This window comes from Panthera onca, chromosome B3 (genome assembly GCF_046562875.1).
Source record: "Panthera onca isolate mPanOnc1 chromosome B3, mPanOnc1 haplotype 2, whole genome shotgun sequence".
NCBI classification, from domain to species: Eukaryota; Metazoa; Chordata; class Mammalia; order Carnivora; family Felidae; genus Panthera; species Panthera onca.
Window position 1 is genome coordinate 90,920,147 of NC_138344.1, and position 16,915 is coordinate 90,937,061.

At 34.4% G+C, this 16,915-nt stretch overlaps 1 long non-coding RNA gene across 1 annotated transcript in view; it reads left to right on the forward strand.

Moving 5' to 3' along the window:
* Window positions 1-16,915, forward strand: part of LOC144616532 (uncharacterized) — a 155,476-nt gene that overhangs the window by 29,626 nt on the left and 108,935 nt on the right. Inside the window, exon 2 of the long non-coding RNA XR_013555895.1 lies at window positions 12,872-12,954. This is a non-coding gene — a long non-coding RNA (uncharacterized LOC144616532). The remainder of the gene's footprint in view (window positions 1-12,871; window positions 12,955-16,915) is intronic.

Genomic DNA, 16,915 nt, shown 5'->3' on the forward strand with positions numbered 1-16,915 from the left:
GGTTTTTGTTTTCTCTGTGTTTTTTCCTTTGTTTATTTGTTTCTTATATACAACATATGAATGATATCATGGCGTTTGTCTTTCAATGACTTATTTTGCTTAGCATTATACCCCCTAGCTCTATTCATGTTGCAAATGGCAATATTTCATTTTTTTTTTTTTTTACGGGTGAATATATATACCACATCTTCTTTACTAATTCATCTATTGATGGATATTTGGTCTGCTTCCATAATTTGGCTATTGTAAAAAATGCTGCTACGACTATAAGGGTGCATATATCCCTTTTAATTAGTTTTTTGTAATTTTGGGATAAGTACCCAGTAATGTGATTACTCGCTCATAGGGCAGTTTTATTTGTAATGTTTTATTTTAAATTTTTGAGGAAGCTCAATACTATTTTCCACAGTGGCTGCACCACTTTGCAATAATGAAAGAGGTTTTTCTTTTCTCCACATCCTCACCAACATTTGTTTCTTGTGTTTTCGTTTTTTTTTTTTTTTTTTTTTTTTTTTTAGCTATTCTGACAGGTGTGAGGTGATCTCTCATTGTGGTTTTGATATGTATTTCCCTGATGGTGCGTGATGTTAAGCATCTTTTCATGTATCTGTTGGCCATCTGGATATCTTCTTTGGAGAAATGTCTGTTCATGTCCTCTGCCCATTTTTAAATTGTATTGCTTTTTGGGTGTTGAGTTGTATCAGTTCTTCATATATTTAGTATACCGACCCTTTATCAGATATGTCATTTGCAGATACCTTCTCCCATTCAGTAGGTTGCCTTTATTTTTGTTGACTGTTTCCTTTCTGTGTAGAAGCTTTTTTGATTTTTATATAGTCCCAAAATACATCATACTTTCTTATGTGTAAACATCTAATTTTGACATTATAGAGGAATAATATTACCATGGTCCCCTAGAGAGTTTGCCTGCATATTTACAGACAAAGGTTTGAATTTCAGCTTATCTTAGTCATTCCTGAATGCCTTTGTCATGACCCCGTGGATTAGACCTCAAGAAAATGGCTGCTTAGCTGCAGACTAAAATCACCTCCTCAGCAATAGAGCAAATTGTGTTGTAGTCATCTAGATTTTGTTTCGGCATCATGTTTTTAGTTGGTGAGATTCTTAGAATCATAGGAGCTGGCACCATTGGTATATTCTTCTTTCCTCTGATTACATAAGTGTTAGACTGTATACATCTAAAACTGGCTCATTTTATCTACACTGGTAAATCATTCAGGCTTTCTTATTACTTTGGGCTTTATTTTTTATGTGCTTATAAAAGATGATGAAGTCCGTCAGGCAAAGATCATTAAGACCACATTAGAGTCTATTATCACAGATGCCAATCCCTCACAAAGTATGCCAAAAATTGTATGTAAAAATAGTACACAGAAAACTTGAATCTATGAATATTGTTCATTTTTTTACTTTTTGATTCTTGCCAGAACTGTGCTAGGGGCATTTAATATATCATATCACTTTAATACATTTAGGAAGTTAAATGATTTAAAGTTCTTTTCTGTTTCTTGCTAGTGTAGTTGTAGCTCACACTTCACCATTCTGGGACTTAAATCGAAGTCTATTATTGGTTACAAGATGCTATTTGGAGCCCCCTCTTAGCAATATGTGTAATTCAAATACACCACTACTCCCTCACCCCCATCCCAATTAATTTACTCTAAGTTTTTCTGCTTCTCTGCCCAGTTACCCAAACCCTCCACCACCAATTTGGAATCAGCAGTTGTCTCTAGAGAAATAGCTACCAATTCTAGACTCAGTTATTTACTCCTTTCCTAAACTTTAGCCCAGCAACTTCTTATCAACCTGGTGGTTCTTCAGTCGCTTCAAGGATATGATCTTTCTATGCTCTTCTAATTATTCTCAACTGAAAGTTTGAACAAACCTGTATGGTCCCATTACCAGAAGAAACACTCTTGCATTGGTATATTTAAAAGTATTAATTTACCTGTAATTTCCCTATAATCTTTTTTTAAATTTTAAGTAGGTTCAAACAATTTCCACAACAAAAATTATACAAGATACATAAATATAGGAGTTATAAAAGTTATTTAAAAAGATATTTTTTGGAGGTTCCTGGGTGGCACAGTCAGGTAAGCATCTGACTCTTGATCTGCTCAGGTCATGTTCCCAGGTCCATGGGATCAAGTCCTGCATTTGGGCTCCACACTGGGCATGGAGTCTGCTTAAGATTCTCTCTCTCTCTCTCTCTCTCTCTCTCTCTCTCTCTCTCTCTCTCTCTCCCCCCCTCCCTCCCTCCCTCCCTCCCTCCCTCCCCCCCCCTTTCTCTTTCTTTCTCTCTCTCCCCGCCCCCCACCGCCCCTTCCCTGCTTACTTGTGCTCACATGTGCACTCTCTCAGAAAAAAATAAAATAAATATATTTTTCCTTTATGGATCAAAAAAGCATCCCTCTGATCCCAGTATACTTTGTTTTTCATATTTCCTTCTGAAATATCCACAAACCCAGAACTTTACCCCAAAATGTGAATTATCAACTAAATGCGAGAACACTAATTCTCCCATTAGACACATTCAACTGGAATAATAATAATATGGACAGTTCAGATAATGGCATGAAATAATTTTGATATATGAAATAGAGCCCTCCAACAAAATTAAGGGCAGAGTTTCATATGGGTTTAAAGTGTACCTCAGGACGCTCTCTGCCTGCATTAGAAATTGGCCCTGCCAGTTTTTTACTATGGGAACTTGAACAAGTTGTGACCACTTTGTAATCCTCATTTACCCTATCTGTAAAATAGGAATGATTATCAATAATAATTAAACCTACCTATCTCATAAGGTTTAAAGGATTACAAGATTTAGTATATATAAAGTATGTGGAATATAGTGCATTTTTTGTTTATTTATTTATTTTGAGAGAGAGAGAGTGCAAGCAGGGGAAGGGCAGACAGAGAGAGAGAGAGAGAGAGAGAGAGAGAGAGAGAGAGAATCCCAAGCAGGTTCTGCACTGTCAGCACAGAGCCCGACGTTGGGCTCGAACTCACAACTGTGAGATCATGACCTCAGCCAAAACTGAGTCAGAGGCTTAACTGATCCACCCGGGTGTCCCTGAAGTGCATGTTTAATGAAAAGAACATGCACTCCTCAAAAATAAGAGAGTAAGCAAGAAATAGGAGACTTGGGATCTTAGAGTCAATACAAGAAAATAAAGGAAGGGATGAAAGAATTTCTCTGGATCATGGGGCAGTTAAGTGTCAAAATGACTGATGTGTCACAGCATAGAAAGCAAAAAACTGAACTGCAAACTCCAAATGGCATAACTTTTTTTTTTAAGTATTTTGTTTTGATTTGTTTTGTTTTTGAGAGAGAGAGAGAGAGAACGAACAAAGAGGGGAGGGACAGAGAGAGAGGGAGACGACAGAATCCGAAGCAGGCTCTAGGCTCCTCACTGTCAGCAACTGTCAGCACAGAGCCCAACTCGGGGCTCAAACTCACAAACCATGAGATCATGGCCTGAGCTGAAGTAGGATGCCTAACCAACTGAGCCACCCAGGCGCCCCATAACTTTTCTTAAAATGATATGTTAACTGATTTATCCGATGCTCATTTTAAATATTTTTAGAACTTTCTTGCAATGGTATTCATCAGTTCTATCTACAACAAAACAATATCCTTTCATATATCATAAAAGAAGCACAGAAAACTCATAGTGTTCTTAGAAAGTGAAGCCATTCATTAAAGTATACATGATTCTTGTTACTGAATGTGTCTTACCACTTTCTTGACCATAAGCCTGTCTGAAAATTATAAAATTAAAGTTTATTTAAAACACCTACTTTAAAATTCAATTTTATTCATAAACTTACTAGTTTTCTTATAATTCAGGTTGAACTTGTTGATATCCAACAACATCACTATTTTAACAAAATGTAACAATTTATAGTTACTGTAACAGTACTTCTAAATATTGTTATTCAGGGGACTAAAGATCATGAAATTTCTCTGGAGTATTCAAATAACTGTGCAAGTAACTCAAATGAAAAACAATTGTTAACTAAAATAGAACTATTTAAGAATATTCATGCCTATTATTTTATTCAGCACTTGTTTTTACAAGTTCCAGAAACTGAATCTAAAAAGAACTCCTTGGATTGTGTGTTATATCTTTGTTTTTGCCCTTGTATCCAGCTGTATTAATAAGTTGAGGGGCGCCTGGGTGGCTCAGTCAGTTGAGCATCCGACTTCAGCTCAGATCATGATCTTCCGGCTTGTGAGTTTGAGCCCTGCGTTGGGTTCTGTGCTGACAGCTTGGAGCCTGGAGCCTGCTTCTGATTCTGTGTCTCCTCTCTCTGCCCATCCCCCACTTGTGCTCTGTCTCTGTCTCTCAAAAATAAATAAATAAATGTAAAAAAATAAAAAAAGTTGATAAGAGATTTGAACAATATATATAAAAATAATAAAAATCTTAGATAAATATTAAATAGTATTTTATAATAACAATGGAAAGATCCATAACCTTTTCTAAACACCCAAACCTCTTTCGAAAGTTTTTTAAAATATTAAGTTTTGTTTTGAGAATTCAGCTAAGGATGTAAAGCTAATGTGAAAAAAGCAATTCAATTAAACAGATAAGTACTGGGGCACCTGGGTGGCTCAGTCCCTTAAACGTCAGACATCATCTCAGGTCATGATCTTGTGGTTTATGGATTTGAGCCCTGCGTCAGGCTCTGTGCTGACAGCTCAGAGCCTCCAGCCTGCTTAGGATTCTGTCTTTCCCTTCTCTCTTTCCCACCCCTGTTCATACTCTGTTTCTATTTCTTTCAAAAATAAATAAACATTAAAAAACTTAAAAAATAAAAAATAAAATAAATCGATAAGTACTTCATTATTTTATACATGTTAGTACCTGTAGTAATTAATTTTTGAGTTAAGGACTTAAATTCAATGCACTTATGGCCTTATAGAAGTTCTTACTTTACTTACTGAGAGCTGTTGCCCCTTACAGATGTCAATCATCTCATTATTGTTTTCACCCTCCTATGTCACTAGGAAATAAATCTTTAGAATAATACTGGTTATTCAGGGACAAAAGCATTGTGTTATTACTATAAAAATATTTTTTTGACAAAGAAAAAAGAAGGAATTGTTTCTTCCTTCAGATTGTTGGCAGAATTCAGTTTTCTCGTAGGGCCAAGCTATCATTTATTTGCTGACAAAAAACAGAAAGACATTTTCAAAAATATTTTTTGCCGGTGCTTTGATTTCTATAACCAAGGGAAAAAAGCTTCATTTCTGGGGAGCTTCTGACTACATACAGGAAGCGTTAGAAAGATGGTTGAAATAAGATGTTCTGGTCATAGTGATGAGAATAATGCTATATTGTAGTAACCTAATTTAAGTGACTGATTGAGCAGGAAAATAGACTGGCAGAGCCTCATTCTTGAAATTTTCTTTACATAAACTATTCTAAATAACTACATTGGTCACAAAACTCATACTTACATACTTTATATTTTAAATCTATCACCTAAATTGATATGGAAGCAATGTAAACTATGAAAATGCTTGTTTTCATAGTTATTTATATATCTGCAATGCAGATTGAGTTAAATAGTATCATTGGTATTTTCTTGTCAGCTTCCCACCTCAATTTTGGACACGTAATTCAGCTCCATTGGTTTTGTACCATAAAAAACAAAACAAAACAACAAACAAACAAAACTACAGTAAGTGTTTCAGTTAGATACACAGGAGAGTGTCTTTCATTTGCTTTCAATGCTGCAAATGAATTTTGGATTTATTTATTTCTGTATTTACTTTCCCCATATATTGCTAATATAGCTGATATTTTGCTATATTACTTCCTCCTAGCTTATTTTCTATATTCTTTTATTTCTTTGAAATTTTTGCTAATCTCCTTAATGTATTTCAATTTCTATGTAATTACAACATTTTGATTTATTAATGTATCTGGTACCAAATCTTTAACCATTTAAAATAGACAAAAATCAGTAACTACAACAATATACCAACATAAAGAGTGAAAAAATATTAAACATAAAAACATAACAATTGAGCAGGCTACTAAAAATAATCACCATTAAAATGTAAACAACTATTATAAATACATTTGTATATTATTAAATATATTTATTAAATATGAGGTCCGAATAAGTTAGGAAAAATAAAATATATATGTGATTATAAAATATGCACAAATATACCTACAAACACATAAACTTCAGTAGCCCCAACCATGCACCATGATACCTATTTGATAATTAATGCCTAATACATACAAAATTGTGTACATTTTATAAATGTATTTGACAAGAATCTTACTTTCTGATTGTTGGTTGCAGAATTGTATATTTCTCCCTGTATGTTGTTCAAATTATTTATACATTTCTATTTGTTTGTTTTTTGTCTCTACCTTTTCTATTCGACCTATCCATAAATAGCTGATGTGAATTAAAATGTCTTGTTTAGTAGACTTACCAGTTTTTACTCTAATTTTATCAATTTTATTTCATGCATGATGAATCTATTCTGTTGAAACATATTTGTAATTGCTATCTACTTTTGATGTATAAAAATTTGATCATGATATAATAACCCTATTTATTCCTAATACTGATTTTTAAAGTCTATATAATCTTAATATATCTAAACCACAGATTTTTTTGTTCACTGTTATTAGCCTCATATTTTTATATCATACTTTCACATTCAACTTCCTTGACTACTTAGTCTTTATAGATATCTCTTATAAAGAACAACAGACATTATTTAAATCAAATCTTAGAAGGCAATTTGGTACATTTACATTTGTTGTAATAGAAGTTATTTTAAAATACTCCAAAAAGTTAATGAAAAAATCTGTATAAGTTTTATTTTTATTTTCTAATCATTTATACATGTATTTCATAGTAGATGCCCATACCACTTATTTACTAAAAAGAGAAGAGTTTTAGGATATTCTCACTAATTATTCTCCACCATTTTTTATGTTGAATTTTAATTCTAGATGTGTGTGTGTGTGTGTGTGTGTGTGTGTAAATCATTTTTTTAAATCTTAAATATTATCTATTCTGACATATCACTTCTAATTGCAAAGTATTTGGTCAACCATCCCTCACTATCTCTTTGATATCTCCAGCATTTGTTCCTTCTTTTATTTACTTTCTCCAAAGGTATTTTCTTTCTTTCTTTTTTTTTTTTTTTAATAATTTTTGTTTGTTTGTTTTTTAGTTAACATTCAAGTTAGTTATTTTCTACATGTTTGTATGTTAAACCTGACCTAATGTTCATGATCTTGTTTATAGAATGGCCTTATGTTTGTTTAATTTGTTTGGCTATAAAATTATAGACACAGTGTTATCTTGTTGAAAATAATACTGTATTCTTCAGAATAGATTCTTAAATCTTGCTATTGAAAACTCAAATGCCAGGGTGCCTGGGTGGCTCAGTCAGTTAAGCATCTGACTCTTGATTTTGTGTCAGGTCATGATTTCACTGTTCCTGAGTTTGAGCCCCATATTAGGCTCTGTGCTGACAGCATGGAGTTGGCTTGAGACTGTCTACCTCTCTCTCTGCCCCTCCTCCCATTCATGATTGCTGGCTCTCTCAAAAAAAAATAAAATTAAGAAGAAGAGGAAGAGGAGGAAGAGGAGGAAGAGGAAGAGGAAGAGGAAGAGGAAGAAGAAGAGGAAGAAGAAGAGGAAGAAGAAGAGGAAGAAGAAGAGGAAGAAGAGAAAAGAAAAGAAAAGAAGAGAAAAAAATATCTAATGCCAAGTTGACCCTGACTCACTTGCATGTATAATCTCTTTTTGGAGACTTTATTTTTTTTTTTCATTTTTTTAATGTTTATTTACTTTTGAGCCAGAGAGAGACAGAACCTGAGAGGTGGAGGAGCAGAGAGATAGGGAAACACAGAATCTGAAGCAGGCTCTAGGCTCTGAGCTGTCAGCACAGAGCCCTACAGGGGGCTGGGACCCACTAACTGTGAGATCATGACCTGAGCTGAAGTTGGGCATTTAACTAACTGAGCCACCAGGAACCATGAAACTTTTTTTTATTATGTTCCCATTTTATATTTTTAAATGTCTCTATAATATATTTAAGTTTGCTTCTTTCCCCTTAGTAGTCTGTAGGCTTCTTTATCCTGAGGTTGTTCATCCTTCTTACATTCTATAAAAACATATCTTTTTTGTTTAAGGTCTTTTCTCTGTTCCTTTAAACTTTTCTCTTTCTGAGATTTGTGTCTTTAGGTTTGTGGTAACGAGATCACAGCATTTCTCTCTTATCCTTCATACACTGTATTTATTTTTATTAATTTTTATTATATGTTTATTGTTTATCCTTTTTTTCTACATTTTTGGGAGTGCCTCTGTATCTGAGCTACAATTTCAGTATTTTTTTATTTCTCAGCTGTATTCATTATATTACTTATCCAATCTATTCTTTTCTGTACTTCAGCAATCACATTTGTAAACATAACATTTCCATGTGGATTCCTCTTAAAGTTTTATTACATAATGATTCTCTTGTCAGTGTTTTAATTTAGTGTGATTAATAGGCTTATATTTAATTATTTTTCTCTCTTTTGTGGCAGCCAGCTTCCGACAGAATTCATAGTACAGTTCTTGTTTTTCTTTGAAGATAATTGGTTCTCTTCATGTGTCTTGATATTCTGACATGCGAAAATCATCTGTGTGTTATCAGTACTTTTGTACTAAAAAGTACACAGGAAATGGGCTGAATATCCAAATTAGGTTTAATAAATAAGAAGCTGAGTCATCTCTTGTATTAAGATCCAAATCACCATAAAATCATACTTCATTCCATTACACATCTCCTCATTTCAGAGATTTATCCTCTACCTCTATTCAGCATTCTCCCAGGTGACAGTTAGAAAGCACTCATTGACTGCAATCCACAAATACTGGAATTAGAATTTAGATAGAAAAGTGACTTCTTAAGGCTGGTCAACTTCTTTCCCCTGTTTCTCTCATGTCCTCAATCCTGTGGTGTTTCTGCATGACCTGATTTTACTTACATGATATCTTCAGCAGCATGAAAGCAGGCATTTACTGTCCTGAAGCAAGAGAAATCTAGGGAAAAAAAACAAAACAAAACACAGAATTTCTTTATTTTTTTTTTATCATCCTACAGCCATGATCTGCCACCAAATTCGCATATGCATTTCAAAATAGTACTTTGTCATCCCAGATACTATCTAACAGTTTACTCCAGGTCTTGATGTATTTTCCCTATAATTTTCTTGATCATGGAAGAAGGAGTCGGCAATCTGTGGTTATTTTTAGTAATTTCTAGAAGATACTAACAAAGGCTTCTCTAAAACCCCATCATTTAAAACCTATTAATGATTCTTTTTTTCTTTCACTCTCTCTCTCTCTCTCTCTCTCTCTCTGTTACTTTTAGCTGAAGGAATCACTAACTGACAAAATAACATGTACATTTTTAGTTACAAAAATATCCATCATTAAAGTTAGGAATATATAAACCAATCTCAAAGTAATAAAATTCACTTAAAATCAAAGATAATAACTGACAACATATTGTATATTAATTTTAATATCTTATATATTAAGCATTAGGGTTATATATATAATTACATATAAATGCATATACATTTACAAATGTAAACATAATAAATAACATATTTTTTACAGAAGAATACCAATTAAATTTCATTTTGATCCTAATGAAATAGGTTAAAATGTATATATTCAAACATTTTTGTTTTTCTTTACAATTTCAGACCAAATTATATAATATATGTATGTTTTGAAATTTTATTTTATTTTATTTGTTTGTTTATTTTGAGGAGGAGAGGGGCAGAGAGAGGGAGCTAGAGAATCCCAAGTTGACTCTGAGCTAATAACAGAGAGCGGGATCCCATGAACTGTGAGGTCATGACCTGCATTGAAATTAAGACTTAGATGCTTAGCAACTGAGCCACCCAGGTGCCCTTGTTTTGAAATTTTAAATAAAATATTTCTAATATTCTAGGTTTAGAGTATTTTCCCTCCATTAATTTTCCTTATAGTTTACCTATTTTCTCAGAATCTTCCAAGATAAGAACTTCAGAGGAAATCCGGAAGAAATAAGTTTGATTGCAGTAGGAATGAACACTTTATTCTCTGTAAAACCCAAAGTGTTCCCTTTATGGTTCAGTTTTGAAAATGTCGTCATTTCTATGACACATTGAATTTCATTATCAAGGCCATGTACTCATTAAAGGTGTTCTTAAAAATAGATGAATTGAGAAATCATATAATTAAACTTATACAAAAAAAGAGTACCCCAATGACTTAAAGTTAAATCATAACTATGGAATTTCATGAAGCATTGAAAGTTAAAACTTTTACTTATGTTTTTCTCTATTCTCTGTAGAAAAAAAATGATTTATGGTCAAGTCAGTACTTTCTATATAATCAAGCTATAAAACATAAAAACTTAAAATTCTGTTTAATATCAAATTACATATACAAATTTACCTGATAAATTGTATAATACATATTTTCTGTCAGTAGTCTTTTGTAGTGTTCAGGAAAATATTATTTTGATAAGACATGTTATATAATTCCATAAATTGAAATATGTTGAAATTATCTTTTGACATATAGATGACATCTATATTTATTCTTTGATAAACAGCATTCATGAAAAGTTGCCCTGAGAAAATCAAGATATGATAAATCAATGACAGATTTAAAATAACAAAAACAAATAAATAAGTTTCGTACATTCTTGGATTCTTTACCAATAAGCATGTTCTTAATAAGCACACTAAACTAGTAGTCACCAATCAGTTAACTTTGTGCCACTGCAACACCAAGTACGATAGAGCAGGAAGAAAAATTCCAATTATATAGTAGATATTAAAATTAAACTTTTGACCAGAGAACCCATCTTATTGCTATGTTCCCTAGGAGGGATCACAGGGATCACATCTGTTGAGAGATAAGTCATTCATGCTGCTTCACATCTTGTAAGCACTGTTAACTGTTTTTGTTCCAGACTACCTTTCTAAGAGTATATTTATTTGAAAGTGCCTTGGCCTATAGATTTTGTTCCTCTGTAGTGAAGGGCAAATTTGCTTGCTTGTATCCTATTATAGTAAGTTTACTTACTAAACTTTGAGTTCCTCAGCCATGACACAAACCCACTGTGTGCTCAGCATCTACTTCAGCCTCTTGTTTCACCATTATGGATGGTTGTTGGGGAGGTATTAGCAGAAACTTAGAGCTTAAGACAACACAAATGTATTCTGTCATAGTTTCTATAGGTCATAAGTTTGGCATTTCATAATTCAAATCTGTATTCAGACTCTTATTGGACTGACATATAAGTTTTGAGTAGAGCTGTGTGGTTCTCATCTCGGGCTAAGAGGCCTCTTCCAACCTCCTTAGTTGCTGATAGAATTAATTTCCACACAGCCATAGGGACTGAGGTCTCTGTTTTGCTGCAACCTGTTTCCCAGGGACTGCTTTAAGCTCCTACAGGCCATCCTGAGTTCCTTGCAAGCATGTTTTCATTATTTCAGGCCAGTCTGAGCATGTCTCTCTGACTTCCTATTCTGCAATCAGGCAAAGATAATCCTTTGCTTTTAGAGGACTCACTTGATTATGTTCGGCCCACTCAAGATAGTCTCCCTTTTGCCATATAACAACATAACCACAGGAATGAGATTTCAAAATACTCATAATCTCTTCCAAGAGTCAAAGGAGGTTTTCATACAAGGAAGAGCAGGGTCACTGTGATCATCTAAGAATGATACCTGGGGTGCCTGAGTGGCTTGGTCTGTAAGGCGTCCAAATTCGGCTCAGGTCATGATCTCGTGTTCGTGGATTTGAGCCCCTTGTTGGGCTCTGTGCTGACAACTCAGAGCCTGGAGCCTGCTTCAGAATCTGTGTCTCCTTCTCTCTCTCTCTCTACCTCTTCCCTTCTCGTGCTCTGTCTCTCTCTCTCAAAAATAAGTAAACATTAAAAAAAATAAGAATGACCCCTATCACAGTGGACAAGAGGAACTGACACATGTTATGTAACTTGCTATGCAATTAGTAATAAAGGTCTTTGTCTTTGAAAGAGGAACTTTGTAGTTTCTTCCAACATCTAGGAAACAGTATTAGTATAAATTGTTTGCTGAAAAGTAGGGTAACATCTCAGGCAATTCACCATTTTGATAATTCTTTTCACCAAAGCAATAGATAATGTACTATCTGGAAAGATGAAAAAATATATTTGAGAAGCTGATTGTTTATTTCTGCTTTAGGTTAATGATAATAGTAAGACTGTTTCTTTTTTTTATTTTTTTAATGTTTTTATTTTTTATTTTTGAGACAGAGAGCACGATCTGGGTAGGGGCAGAGAGAGAGGGAGACACAGAATCTGAAGCAGGCTCCAGGCTCTGATCTGTTAGCACAGAGCTTGACACGGGGCTCGAACTTGTGGACCGTGAGATCATGACCTGAAGTCAGATGCTTAACCGACTGAGCCACCCAGGCGCCCCAAGACTGTTTCTTTAAGACTGAGCCAACTGGCATAAATGGTGATGAAAGGATTCCAGAAAGGCAGAGGTTAGATGCTAGAATGTAACTTTCAGATGTAATTACCACCAGTATAAGTATATGGAGCACCTCCCTGAATTCTCATATTGGTTTCCCGTCATGTGAAATGAGAGTAGAAATTGTAGTAGAAAGACAATATTGGAAACTTCTGAATGTGTCCTCCTGCCTCAGCCAAGATGGTACCTCAGATGTCTTCCTGAATCCCATCAGGAAATGCAGAGACTGGAAACTCCATCAAATACTGTAATATGGGTTCCTTATCATATCCTCATTTATACCACTTGTCTAGATCCTGGAAGACTACATGAAACATGGAGAATGATCGCCAACTACTAGCAACAAGATAGTTCCCAAACCAACTGTGGTGTGCTGGTAAGAGTCACTGCCACATTACACACAGGAAAATATGTTCTTAACTATGCTTATAAATGAAAAAAATCACACTAATTATTTTTATGTGGGAAAGATAGCAGCATAGATAAACTGTCTTATTCAGGATTATGTTAATATTTTATTGTAAGAATATAGTCTTAAGGGAATTTGGTAGTCTTGAGCATTCCTGAGAACATCATGTTGATCCATTATATTGATGGTATTTTGCTATTATGGAAATTTGATAAACAGTAGGTGGTAGGTACTCTACATGCCATAGAAAGACCCATGTCTATGAAAAGATTGGAGATCAGTCTTAGGTAGATGCAGAGACTTGACAACTCAGTGAAACTGTTAAGGCTCCAGTAATCTTGGTCCTGCTGAGATTTATGCTTTAAGTTAAAGGTCATGTTGCTGCCCTCCTGTTAAAGATTAAATATGTGTGTTCCACTCAACAAATTCATATGTTTAGATCCTAATGCCCAACGTGATGGTATTAGGATGCAAGTCCTTTGGGATGTGATTAAAGTATGAAAGGGGAGCCCTCATAATGCATTCATATTCTTATGAAAGAAAATGCTTTCTCACATCCTTTGCCATGAAAGACACAGCAAGAAGACATACCCATGAACCAGGAAATTGACCCTCACTTGACACTGAATCTGACAGCACCTTGATCTTAGGTCCTAGCCCCAAATTGTGAGAAATAAATTTCTGTTCTTATAAGCCATATAGTTTATGGTCTGTGGCACTTTGTTATAGCAGCCTGGATGGACTAAATGAAAGACAAATGAAAGATTCATGTAAGTGAAACAGCAATCTACCATCCCCCAGAAATGGTACATTTGAGGTTTATCCCAAACATGTACAGTTTTCATTTCATTTACCTCTATTGCACCAAAGTCTCTTTCTCAAATTGCATCTGGGTTCTAAGGAAGGGGAAGCAAAAGTAGCTCAGTCTGGTTAAAAGGTGGGTTGATCCAATATGATGTACTGAGTGGAAACTGGAGATGAACTGCTACAACAGTATGAGCTAAGTAAGGCATGGCTCAGAAGAATGTCGGTGAAGGAAATACTCCTAGTGGCAGAAATGTGAGCAGAACACCTAGTCAGTCATTTTTTCTGAAGGTTTAAATGGCTCAAATTAAGAACATTCACGGACTATTGGTGTGAGTAATGGCTCAACTGGTTGGCCAAAGGCCTAGAAGTAGAAATTTTAAAAGACTAAATGCAAGAAAGTTTGTGGAAAAGGCCTCTGTATAAAACTGTGTAAGCATAAAGTGGTAGGTCTTCGTATTTCATGTTTATGTCAGCTAGAGTGCATTACCACAAGATTATTTCATGCATATAGAAAAGATAATTTTTCTATGATTCCTAGCCTTTCTCATTGGCCAGTACAGTGCTGTATGTCAAAAAGAAATGACTGATGTACTATCCTCAGAACTCCAAAAACATTGCTGTTGAGAATACGACTTATTTTGCAGAAGGATCATGATCATGGAATAAAGTTTTCCTAATCTAGCCTTTATCTTCTGGAAGCAGTAATTCTAGTGAAACAATAGATTGCACTATTTTATTATAAATAAGACTTCAGCTCAAAGAAATCTTCCTGACTGGTTAGAGTAATATTCTTGAAGAAACAATAACTTCACAGAACCAGTAGCTAATATATTATGTTCAAATATATGGAATCAAAAGATAGAAGTATCTCTGGTCTCTCTAACAATTATTTCTAGTGCACCACTCTGAGAATTTTTTTCTTTTTTTTTAAATTCCTGAATCCTGTGTTTTTCTCTATCAGAGGTCAGGGGTCCTGGAACTAGGAGCAGATGAAATTGCTTCCAGTAGGGGACACAGGCAGATGTTGTAGTTATTATTACTTTGCAATCTGGGATCTCCATATGGAACAGCAGACAAAAGAATTTCTTTACTTGAGTGGATAATTGGCTCTGATGACCATAAGAAACTAGATTTGCTGTTACATTATGGGTGCAGGAAAGTGTATGGAACCCATGAAGCCCACTGTTTGGTCACTTAATTCTTCCATGCCTGATGATAGTGGTAAATGGACAGTTACAATAGTCATGGGTGACAATAAAACAAGTAGGGGTTTGACTTCTTCAGAATAATGTTTGATAGCAAGCAACCTAGAATTTCTGAAATACTAACCACAGATAAGGGAAATCTATCTTTGGTACTGGAGGAGGCAGAAAGTTTCAGCTTTGGAAAAAGTTGGAGCAATAAGGAATGCAGTTTGTTCCAATAACACTCCCAAGTTATGTCTTTTGTAGATAATGCAGACTGTGTTCCTAGACTACTCCAAGATTTGTTACAATTTTGGCTTCTTTCTGGTCTAAATAAGATTTTGTTTTGTTTTGTTTTGTTTTGTTTCAGTCACTTGAACTCAAACTGAATACTAATAGAAAATTCTATGTGTAAAAGAGATTGGTCCAGAAAAGCTTTTTTAAGTTAAAGAGCAAACAGATGGGAATGGAACACTAGGGAATTCCAATATTTAAGGTTTGTGTAGAGGATGAAGTCCCTAAAGACAATAAAATTGCTGAACCAGATGGTAATACAAAGCTAATGATGTTGAAATTATTAATCCAAAATAATATTTCAAGTAGGAAGAAGTGGTCAATGATGTCAGTTATCATAAAGAACCACATAAGATAAAGATATAAAATTATTTTTATTTATTTTTTCTTTAATTTGGTAATTACTAGGTATTTGGTTAATAGGATAGCTTCTCTGATTTTAAAACTCAATAATACATACTTCCCTTGCATTAATTTTGATCTTACTCCATTGATATATTTTCATATTAGCAGTATTTTTCTTTATACCCACTATTTTCAAGTGGTTCATATCTCTAATATCCTTTTCTATCCTTTTCTTGGAAAACTCTATGCTTATTTAATATTTTTAGTCTTGACATTCCATCAATCCATTTGAAAAAATAGAGATAGGAAATATGAGAAAAGAGGTATGAGCATAGATGTGTTAATATCCATATAATAATAATGAATAATCCAAAATGAATGGTAGTAGTAATATAGGGGTGAAAATATTTGAAGAAATAATGTTTAAGAATTTTCTCATGTTCGGGGCACTTGGGTGGCTCAGTAGCCTGAGTTTCTGACTCTTGGTTTCGGCTCAGGTCAAGATATCATGGTTTATTGAGTTCAACCCTGCATCAGGCTCTGTGCTGGTGGTGTGGAACACGCTTGAGATTCTCTCTCTCTCCCTTTCTCTGTCCCTCCTCCACTTGTACTGTCTCTGTCTCTCTCATAAAATAAGAAACGTAAAAAAAAAAAAGAATTTTCTCATATTCAATGAAGATAAGAGACCTACTTATTGCCTTCGGAAAGTGAAAAAACAAACTATTTAAAAAAATATTCAGGGCACCTGGGTGGCTCAGTCCTCAGTTAAGCGTCTGACTTCGGCTCAGGTCATGATCTCACAGTTCATGAGTTTGAGCCCTGCATCAGGCTCTGTGCTGACAGCTTAGAGCCTGGAACCTACTTCAAATTCTAGGTCTCCCTCTTTGCTCCTCCCCTGCTCATGCTCTGTCTCTCCCTCCTTCAAAAATAAATAAAAAACATTAAAAAAATATTCAAAACCAGCATAGTGGAATTTAAAAACAGAACACACATCAATTAAAATGTGCATATTCTTTCCAACTACATACGAAAATGACAATATACTAAAAATGTACTTTTATACACTAGCAATTAATAACAAAAATGATAAAAAAAACTATTTAAATTGCATCCAAATACATGAAATACTTGGGGATAAATTTAACAATATATGTGAGAAATCAAGCTCCTGACCATAATGAAATGATGTGTGGTTTTTTGGACCGAAACATAAGCAATTACAAAAGCTTTATCTGGCAAACATCATGGGGAAAAGCCGCCCTCCCCACACCAGATTTGGTGCACATCAAGTGCATTGC